Here is an 11,384-nt window from a genome sequence, read left to right on the forward strand (position 1 = left end):
TCCCTGGTGAAGTGGTTGTTTGCTTGCAGCTAATATTGAAATAGAAACAGTTTTGTAAGGATGACCAACTTTTAAGAGAAGAGGCTTTAGAAGGGGCTCATATCTCTAGTTTGAGTGTTTTCGTTTGATTGTATTTTACGTTGGGAAGTCATCACTTCTCAGAAGATCATGACAGTAGTGTGAAGTCCCAGTTTAGGAGGCACTAAAAATTTTTCTTTTTTTGCTCCCTGCTCAGTTACTGTCATCCTCCTAGCTATATTAATTCTTAACACATCTTCTCTGATAAATGTAGGTGCTCTGGAGCAAGGCACTCCAGAATCCATGTTTTGTTTACCTGCCTTAGTCTTTGGCCTCTACGTTGGCCTCTATTTCTGTCAATATTTCCTTTTCCCTTTTTTACATTCATGTTTGAAAAGCTGCTCTGGCATTCAGAAGCTGGAATTTAGATTCTTTTAAAAAAATTTTATTTTGATTTGTTATATATGACAGCAGAATGCATTATAATTCATATTACATATTAAGAGCACAATTTTTCATATCTCTGGCTGTATACAAAGTATATTCACACCATTCGTGTCTTCATACATGTACTTTGGATAATCATGTCCCTCACATTCCACCATCATTTCTAACCCCATGCCCCTTCCCCTCCCCTCCCACCCCTTTGCTCTATCTAGAGTTTGTCTATTCCTCCCATGCTCCTCCTTGATGCTGTTTTTTTTTTTAATGAGTCATAATAATAGCCATTATTTATCAGGTGGTTAGTATGTGCCCAATAGTGTTGAAATACTTCATGAACTAGATTTCTTTTTAAAGTTGTGTTTGTTGAGATATAATTTATATATGGTACGATTTACCCCATTTAGTTTTATAGTTATATAAATTTTGATAACACAAATATAAAAAATGACAACATATATTTATATGGATATATAGTACTACCATCAAGATACAGAATGTTACCTTGTTGTCCTTCACTGCTTTTTTAAAAAGAGAAATTAATTTTAATATATTTTCATTTAACCCAATGCATTACCAATATAATTTGCAAAGAAAATAATTGTTAATAAGATATTTCATTTTGATTTTCTTTGTCCTAGTAATTCTTTGGAATGTAATGTCTATTTAACACATAGCACACCTTTATTCAGACTAAACACATTTCAAATACTCAGTGGCCTCATGTAACCAATGGCTGTCATATTGGCTCCTTTCTCCATCTTTCACCTTTTGGTGAGACATATGCTATAGACTGCATATGTCTTGTTATTGTTAAACCACGTCACAAAGAAAAGACCACTGATTCCAATTGAAATCAAATTAAAGCAAGCTTTTAATTCTGACTGGCTGGGGCTGTCTCTCCTGAAACCCATGGGAATAGAAGACAGCCCTGTGGCTCTCTAGAAGCACAGTTTTAAAGGACAGAAAGTTGCAAAAAGGGGGGGGGTGACTTGAGAACTTACAGATAACAGGATTTTGACAAACATAACACAAAGGCAGATAGTAGGTTAATGGTCTAAGTGGTTCAGCACTTAGGGAGTAAATTTAGATCCCAACATCAGAATTTATGAGGTGCCATTAGAATTTCAGAGAGGTTGCTTTTCTGGCCAGGGAAAGCCAGAATTTATAAGGTGCCACTAAAGTTTCAGAGAGGGTTGTTATCTGGTCAGGGAAAGCCAGGCATGGGTGAGTTCAAGGCACGGGCAGCATTCCAAGCAAGTTTAGAAATTGCAGTAATTTATAGTAAAGCTGAAATTAACTTTTCATGCCTTTGTGACGAGATGGCTCCCAATCTTAAGAGGGAATTAAGCTGGGTTTATCAGTTATGTGGTTTCTTGTTGAGTTTCATCAGAAAGGGACACCAAAGAGATGAACTTAGAATATACAAGAGTAGAGCGAGGTATTTTATTTCTCCCTGTGAGACTCTAATAGACTTTGGGTTGGTTTCTTCATGCTTTTGGTGGGAATAACTTCAGATAGGTCACCTTTCCTACAAGGTTTTCATAATGGCTCTCTCTCCTTTCACCTCCTACCTCTCCAAGTTTATGGAAGGAAAAGTGCTTCACAAAAATTTGTTAGTTTCCCTCGACCTTGCCCTTACCTTTATAAATACCTTATTAAACAATTTTTTATTTGATTTGTCTTTTTCACCCTTGAATCTTGAATAATGGATTTTAAATTATAAGAGGGTAAAATATACCTCATCACAATGTATATACACATACCAGATTAATTATATATTAAAATAATATAAAATGATAAAACTTTTAAAGAGCATATTTGTATAACTTTGTGAAAGAATCGGAACACAAAAAATATGAAATAAAACTTGATAAATTAGATGATATTGTAGTTTAAATTAATTATCAAAAAGTTGAAAGAGACATGAATTGTATTACCAGTCATTTTTGTTTATTTTTGATATTTAGCTTGACTTGGTTTCTCCTTTGGTTGGCTTTTCCTTTATGGTGGTTCTTTCCTTTACAGATTTTCATGGTTGTTTTTCATTTCCTCCTCGTGGAATATTAGCTTTCGTTTATCATGGAATGTTTTTATTCTTCGTCAAATTTGAAGCTTAATTTTGCTGGGATACTTAGTTGGCATTCATTATATTTTAGAGCTTGGTATATGTTGTTCCAGGATCTCCTAGCTTTGAGAGTCTGGGTTGAAAAATCTGCTGAGATCTAAATTGGTCTTCCCTTATAGGTACTCTGATTTTTCTCTCTTGTGGCTTTTAAAATTCTATCCTTATTCTGCATGCTAGGCATTTTCATTATAATGTGTCTTGATGTAGATCTATTGTAATTTTGTACATTTGGAGTCCTGTAAGCCTCTTGTATTTGATTTTCCCATTCATTTTTCATTCTTGGGAAATTTTCTGCTGTTATTTCATTGAAGAGATTATATTACTTTGGTTTGACTCTCTGAACCTTCCTGTATCCCAATAAATCTTAAATTTGGTCTTTTGATGATATCCCATAATTCTTGGATATTCTGTTCATGGTTTCTTACTATCTTTACTGTGAGGTCAACTTTATTTTCAAGATTTTAAATTTTGTCTTCATTGTCTGAGGTCCTGAGTTCCAAGTGATCTAGTCTGTTGGTGATGCTATCTATTGAGTTTTTTAATTGGCTTATTGTTTCTTTTATTTTGAAGATTCCTATTTTTTTTTTCAGTATCTCTTATCTCTTTCTTGAAGTAATCTCTTACAACTTGTATTTGTTCTTTTTGTTGGAGTGATCGATTTTTGCCTGTATCTGCTCACTTAGATTGTTTTTTAATTCCCATATCATTTTACTTATGTATATTCTCAACTCCTTCTCTGACATTTAACCTACTTCACTATTATGTATTCTGTTGTATATCTTGGCTTGTTTGGGGCACTTTCTTCCTTTGTTTTTTTATGATGTCTATGAGCCTTCCTCTTTTGCAGTGTAGATCCGAGGTATTACAGCTTCCGTCCTGTTGTCTTATAGTGTCCCTATAGGTTACCAATACCTCACTTTTTTTTTTTTTTAAGAGAGAGTGAGAGAGTGAGAGAGGGAGGGAGGGAGGGAGGGGAGAGAGAGAGAGAGAGAGAGAGAGAGAGAGAGAGAGAGAGAGAGAATTTTTAATATTTATTTTTTAGTTATCGGCGGACACAACATCTTTCTTTGTATGTGGTGCTGAGGATCGAACCCGGGCTGCACGCATGCCAGGCGAGCGTGCTACCACTTGAGCCACATCCCCAGCCCCAATACCTCACTTTTAAGGGAGAGATCAATATTACAGCACTCAATGTACCCAACATGCAGCCATATATGAGTTAGCTTCTATTTTTACATTTATAGTTTTCTCATTATAATCAGAAATGATGAGTTTGGTTATCTTCTACCTTATAGTCAATAAGTTTTCGTAATTGTATACAGTTTCTAAAGGTAGACTGGGGTCCTGGGGGGTTGGCTGAGTTTTAGGAGGTAGGATGTGAGAATATGGAGGCATTAGATTATATGACTAGTGAGAAGGGTAATCATAAGAAGCTGGCTGTTAGTAGGAGAAACAAGAGATAGGCAACCCCATGCAAGACTCCCTGTTACCTCAGCAACAGGGTAACTGTTGCACCCCTACTAGAGAAACCTCTGGTGCAGCCAGGGCTACCATCAGGGACCTTGATGATTTTACCTGGTCCTTATTATTGTCCCTTGATAAAAGCAGTGATATTGGTGATATCATAGTTTTGTGGTGGTGGCAGCCTTAAGCCTATATATATGCTGATGTTGGGCTGTGGAGCCATGCTTTGGTGAATAAGGAAACCCAGCATGGGGTGGCTCACCGAGTATCTCTGGGCCCAGGACAGGCTTCTCCTCTTGATCTCCTAGAGATGAAATTTTCAATGAGCTGATCAAGATCTCCTATTCAGGGCTGGGGACGTGGCCTAGTGGTAGAGCACTTGCCTGGCATGTGTGAGGCACAGTATATATCTATATCACTAAATAGTTCCCTTCTGTGCATTTTATTTTCCCCTGAAAAGTGAAAGGAGTGGACTCCCTAAAATGGTGGGTTCATCCAGCTCTTTTTGCCACTGCAGTAAGTCTTACCACTCCCTCATATTGGGAATTCTCTGGGCTACATAACTATCTTCTTTACATCTTTCCATGTGACTTATACAATGTTATTTTAAAAAGTTAAGAAGTTGGGAAAAGAATCTACAATATTAGGAGAAGCAAACAAAAGAATAACATTTCTACTCAAAATGGCATTTTCTGGGTTTGTTTTCAGAGATCCTGTAAAGTCTAGCTTAATTTTTTCTTTTGAAAAATGTGGATTTATTTTATTCTCTTTCTTTTAGGCCCAAGAATTGTTTCTAGGTGCCCTAAAGCTTTCCCTGGATGATGATCCATTTCAAATATGAGTATATATAAAAACCCTAATAAGCTGCAAGGGCACCATTAGGCTTGTCATGAGCAAGCCTTGGCAGGGAGATGTGGAAAGTCAGGAAAGTGGGTATTGAAGATTTATTGAAGATTTTACTGAAGATTTAGCGCCCCCCCCCCCCCCCCCCCCCCCCCCCCCCCGCCCGCCTTTTTTTCCTTTTTTTTCTTTTCCCTCTTCCTCTCCCTGCCTCCTTTCTTCTTTTGTCCTTCTGGGGTTTTAACCCAGGTCCTCTACTACTGAGTCACACCCTCAGCTCTTTTTATCTTTTGTTTTCAGTCAGGGTCTCACTAAGTTGCTGAGGCTGACCTTGAACTTGCAATCCTCCTGTGTGAGCCTTCTGAGTGGCTGGTATTACAGGCATGTGCCACCACACCTGGCCCTGGGTCTTCTCTTTCTTGGTCAAAATGAATATTAGGGGGGCTGGGGATGTGGCTCAAGCGGTAGCGCGTTCCCCTGGCACACCTGCGGCCCAGGTTCGATCCTTAGCACTACATACAAACAAAAATGTTGTGTCCGCCAATAACTAAAAAAAATAAATAAATATTAAAAAAATTCTCTCTCTCTCTCATTCTCTCTCTCTCTCTCTTTTTTTTTTTTTTTTTAAAAAAAAGAATATTTGGGGGCTGGAGTTGTGGCTCAGTGGTAGAGCACTTGCCTGGCATGGGTGAGGCACTGGGTTCGATTCTCAACACCACATATGATTAAATAAAGGTCCATCAACAACTAAAAAAAAATATTTTAAAAAATGAATATTAGGGGAATGTTTAGTCTATTAAGAGACTATGGAGGGAGCAGGAATAAGGGAAGATGAAGGGGAGGCAGGGGCCCCGAGGAAGTCCACTTTACCTAGACTGTATGCACTTCCTATAATTAGGGAGCATTCCTGGATTGTGCAAAGTGGCTTCTTGGGAAAGTGACCCTGACAGCCACTCTCTCACGTTGGGTACTTCAACTACTACTTTATAGATTATGAAACAAATAATTTGCTCACATCTCACTGCTGATGGTGTTAGAGCAGATTAAGAAACCAGAGTCTGGCTCAAAAGCTCTTCTTCTTAGAACACCCTGACGGAGAAGGCAGTTTGGTGGTGGCGGTAGGGCTGAGTTACTGGGTTGCTGGAATATTCTCTGAGACCTTCACATAGGGAGAGACTGTTCAGATGCTAATCATGGATATGGGGGAGGCACTTGCTGAGTGCCTTATGTGTATGCACCGTGTACTGTGTTCTCCTTTTTGTCTTCCTTAATGCTAAGGCTGACTTGGGCACAACAGTGGAGATGTACTCAACACAGCACCTTGACAGCATGGAGAGACACCAAGATAAAGAAGCCACATTTTGGGCAGGTGGGAAGTGATCTCGGTCCTTAAGTGTCTGGAGATTATTGCTGTACTTCCACAAGTACCTTATTTAAAAACATCTGGTCATATATAGGTCTGGGGTGAGCCGGTTGGTGCTTGAGGAAGAATCACCTATGAAGGTGGTTACCAGCTTTTTAACTTTCTTAAATAATGTTGTATGAGTTACCTGTGAAGTCCTGGCACCCATGACTTTATCTTCTACTCAGTATAGGCAGAACTTTTTAAGAAATCCTCTCCCATACTTTCTTTTCATTGAATCGGTATTTTCACCTTTAGAAGTGCTGGGCTACCTCCTTTCTTTCCCACCAAGAGGATATGTTATATTGCTATAGCAGAGTACTTGGTGTTGGATACTTTATAAATAAAGGAGGTTTGTTTAGCTTATAGTTTTGGAGGCTGAAAATCTAAGATTGGGTAGCCCTACCTATTTGTTCTCTGTTGAGGCCTCTCCCTTGACTGCATCTACATGGCAGAGAAGCAGAAAGGAAACTGGCCATGTACTGAAGTGTCCACGAATGAGGGATAGATAGCCTTGCTTTATAACAATCCAATTTTGTGAGAACAAGCACCTTAAGACCAGTATTTTTTCCCATTTTTTATTGGTGCATTATAGTTATACATATAGGTGGGATTCAGTGTTACATATTTGTACCTGTGCACAATAAACAATATAGTAATATAATTTGGCCATTATCACTCCCCAGCACTCTCTCCCTCCTTCCCCACTTCCTGCCCCTTCAGCACCTGTATTAATTCCTTCCAAGGGCAGCACTCCTCATGACCTAATGGCTTTACCTATTAAAAGTTCTACCATCTCTCAGTGTTACCATACCGAGGCCAAATCTTCTTCTTTTTTTAAAAAATTTATTTTTAGTTGTAGATAGACACAATACCTTTATTTTCTTTCTTTATTTTTTCATGTGGTGTTGAGAATCAAACCCAGTGCTTCACACACATACGAGTCTTTGGAGATACTCTCAAACCACAGCATGTCTATGATCCTGACTATTGAACATGGCTAAGATCATGCCAGGGGCTGGGGATGTGGCTCAAGCAGTAGCGCGCTCCCCTGGCATGTGTGCGGCCCGGGTTCGATCCTCAGCACCACATACAAACAAAGATGTTGTGTCTGCCAAAAACTAACTAACTAAAAAATAAATATTAAAATTTTCTCTCTCTCTCTCTCTTTAAAAAAAAATAAATAAATAAGATCATGCCAACATGATCATGAACGTGTTAGCTAACTTCAGCCAGCAGTTTGAATGGTAACATTTGGGTCTTGGGTTAATAATACTCACAGGAAATCTACTTTTTCTTTTTTCTTCATAGCGGTGAGAAATAGTCTCTCTCTGTCTTTTTTTTTTTTTTAATAGGTGGACACAATATCTTTATTTATTTATTTATTTTTTTGTGGTGCTGAGGATCAAACCCAGTGCTTCACACATGCCAGGCGAGGTCTCCATCTCTGAGCTACAACCTCAGCCCCAGAAATAGTCTTTTTGCTTGCTATGTTTTATCAGGCTTGGCTGTTTGATAATAATTGAAGTTTCTCTCCAAACATTTTGGAAAAATCTTAAAATTTTAAAACAAAACTCACCTATTTATATCTTTGCCAAAGAAAACACTGTTAACATTTTACAGACTTCTCTCCATACTTTTATCTGTACATATATGAAGACTTAAAATATGCAGCTTAAAGGGTCAGCACTGGGGATTGAACCGAGGAGCATTTCATCTCTGAGCTACATATCCAGCTGTATCAAAAATTTTGAGACGGTGTGTTAGCCAGCTTTCCATCATTGTTTCCAAAATGCCTGACAAGAACAACTTAGAGGAGGAAGAGTAGATTTTAGTTCACTGTTTCAGAGGTTCAGTTCATGGTCAGCTGATACCATTACTCTGGGCCTAAGGTGAAGCACAACATTGTGGGATATGGTGGTAGAGGGAAGCTGTTCAGAGGCCTGGAAGCAGAGAGCACAGAAGCTGGGGATAAGATATATAATCCCCAATGGCACTCTTCCAGTGACCTGCCTACAGCCACATCCTACCTATGTATGACTATAATTATCTCCTAGTACAGTAGTCCTTTCAAATTATTAATCCATCAAATGGATTAATCTGATTAGAGTACAGATCTTATAATCTAATCATGAATTTTTGGGGAACACCTCATAATCAAACCATAACAGATAGGGTCTTGCTAAATTGCCCAGGCTGGCCCCAAACTTGTCATCCTCTTGCCCAGCCTCTGGAGTAGCTGAGATTACAGATGTATCACTATGCCCAGCTTCAATAAAATATTTTTAAATTGTAAACTTAAACTGTTTAAACAAGGCTGTGGAAAGGAATCAAAAGTGTAAGGGTTGGTAAAAGAAAAAAACATTTTGTAGTGCTTTATTCCTCCTATGGACACTTAAGAGAATGTCAAGTGGGACTGACAAGATAGAATAGCATTGCCAAAATTGTGAGGCCACACTCTCGGTAGAGTAGTGGCAATTGTGCAAATTGGGCACAGTTGCCTTCAAGCAACATTGTTGTCTGTGGTCAGATTTTCTGTATGGTTGACAGAGGGCTAGTAGTGTCTTAGGTCAGACATAGGGTAGACCATAGCATGCAAGGAATGACGCAAGGCACTAATTTAAAATTTGATGTTAGAATGGGTCTAATGAAAATATAGTGTGAACCATTATACAATAAAAATTTTTCCGGTAGTCATGTTAAGAAGGTAAAAGGAACCAGGAACAATGAATTTTAATTATATACTTAACATCTACAATGTAATTCCTACATCTAATCAATATTTTAAAAATTATTAGCGCTCAGTGCAGTGGCCCCATGCCTGCAATCCCAGTGGCTTGGGAGGCTGAGTTAGGAGGATCACAAGTTCAAAGCCAGCCTCAGCAACCTAACAAGGCCCTAAGCAATTTAGCAAGACCCTGTCTCAAAATAAAAGGGCCAGAAAAGTTGCTTAGTGGTTAAGCACCACTGGGTTTAATCCATGGTACAAATAATAAATAAAAATAAATATTTATTAGTGAGATAATTTACATTATTTTATATGTTTGAGTTTTCAAAACCTGGCACATATTCTGCGCTTAACAAATCTCCATTTGTGCATGTTGTATTTTACATGCTAATGGCTATCGTATTTGGTAGTGCAGATATACAGAAAGAGTTTTGTAGTGGAAAGGGGGACAATGTAAGTGATTTGAGACTAAAGTTGTGAATAATATGAAGGTGTCCAAAGACAATTTTAATGTACTGTTAAAATAGGAGATATGAATTGGGCTCTTGATTTAAAAAGGGCTATAAGGTTCAGGGATAGACAATTTGAGGCAGTGGCTTAAAGACAACCAAACTTATTAACTTGCATTTCTGGAGGTCAGAAATATGAAATGAGTCCCACTGGGCTAAAATCTGGGTTTTAGCAGGACAGTTCCTTCTGGAGATTCTGAGGGACAAGAACTTTTTCTAGCTTTAAGAAGCTGTCTGCATTTCTTGGCTTATGTTTTCTCCATCTCCAAAGTCAGGAATGTTGGGCTGAATCCTTGTGCTGCCATCTTTTACGTTTCTGCTTAGCTCTTATTTTTAACTATCCTTGTGATTACATTGGTTCTGCCTGAGTAATCCAAAATATTCTCCTTATTTTAAGGTCAGTTGGTTAACAATCTTGATTTTATTTGCAATCTTAATTTCCCTTTGCCAGTTAACCTAAAACAGGCACAAATTCTGTGGATAAGGATGTGGTTATCTTTGAAAACAGTTGACTAGGTCTAAAATTTAACCTTCAGCGTTCCAAATTTCTGAAAGCACTAACCATGTGATTGGGTTCAGTGCACATAATAATGCACATAATGTGTGCATGTGACTGTGTGTTTGTTTGTTTGTTTTCTCACACCAAATACATGGGGTCTTTTTCCATATCATTTCTTGAGCTCTTTCAGTACCAACCAGATGTCCTATAATTCAGTTCAATTCTGACACTAGACGTTAGTGTCAGACCCCACAGGTTTAGGGGCTCATTCCTTTAAGACTGTCCCCAGGTTACCCACACTTCTATCTGACTTTGACTACAAAGGGTTCTCATATCCTACCCCTCCTTTCATGTTTGAAAATTTGCCAGAATGAGTCACAGAACTCAGAATATGCTATATGGACTATTATACACAAATAATTATAAAGCATACAACTGAACAGATAAGGAGATACATAGGGCAAGGTCTAGAATAGCTCTGAGACAGGAGCCTCACTCCTGGTGGAGTGGGGGTTGTCACCCTCTCATGGATGTGTTTGGGAATTTAGAAGCTCCTAGAACCCTGACATTGATGGATTTTTTCCATGTAGGCCTGAATTTTAAAATTTATTTATTTATTTACTTATGACAGAATGCATGACAATTCTTATTACACGTATAGAGCACAATTTTTCATATCTCTGGTTGTATACATAGTATACTCACACCAATTCGTGTCTTCATACATGTACTTTGGATACTAATGTCCATCACATTCCACCATCATTTCTAACCCCATGCCCCCTCCCACTCCTCTGTCCTATCTAGAGTTCATCTATTCCTCCCATGCTCTCCCTCCCTACCCCACTATGAGTCAGCCTCCTTATTTCAGAGAAAAACATTTGGCATTTGTTTTTTTGGGGATTGGCTAACTTCACTTAGCATTATCTTCTCCAACACCATCCATTTACCGGCAAATGCCATGATTTTATTCTCTTTTAATGCTGAGTAATATTCCATTGTGTATATATGTCACATTCTTTAATCCTTTCATCTATTGAAGGGCATTTAGGTTGGTTCCACAGTTTAGCTATTGTGAATTGTGCTGCTATAAACATTGATGTAGCTGTGTCCCTGTAGTACGTTGTTTTTAAGTCCTTTGGGTATAGACTAAGGAGAGGCTATCTGGGTCAAATGGTGGTTCCATTCCCAATTTTCCAGGAAATCTCCATACTGCTTTCCATATTGGCTGCACCAATTTTCATTCCCACCAGCAGTGTATGAGTATACCTTTCCCCCACATCCTTGCCAACATTTATTGTTGTTTGTATGCATAATGGCCGATATTCTGACTGGAGTGAGATGAAATCTTAGAG

The sequence above is a fragment of the Callospermophilus lateralis genome, chromosome 7, assembly GCF_048772815.1.
Source record: "Callospermophilus lateralis isolate mCalLat2 chromosome 7, mCalLat2.hap1, whole genome shotgun sequence".
Taxonomy (NCBI): domain Eukaryota; kingdom Metazoa; phylum Chordata; class Mammalia; order Rodentia; family Sciuridae; genus Callospermophilus; species Callospermophilus lateralis.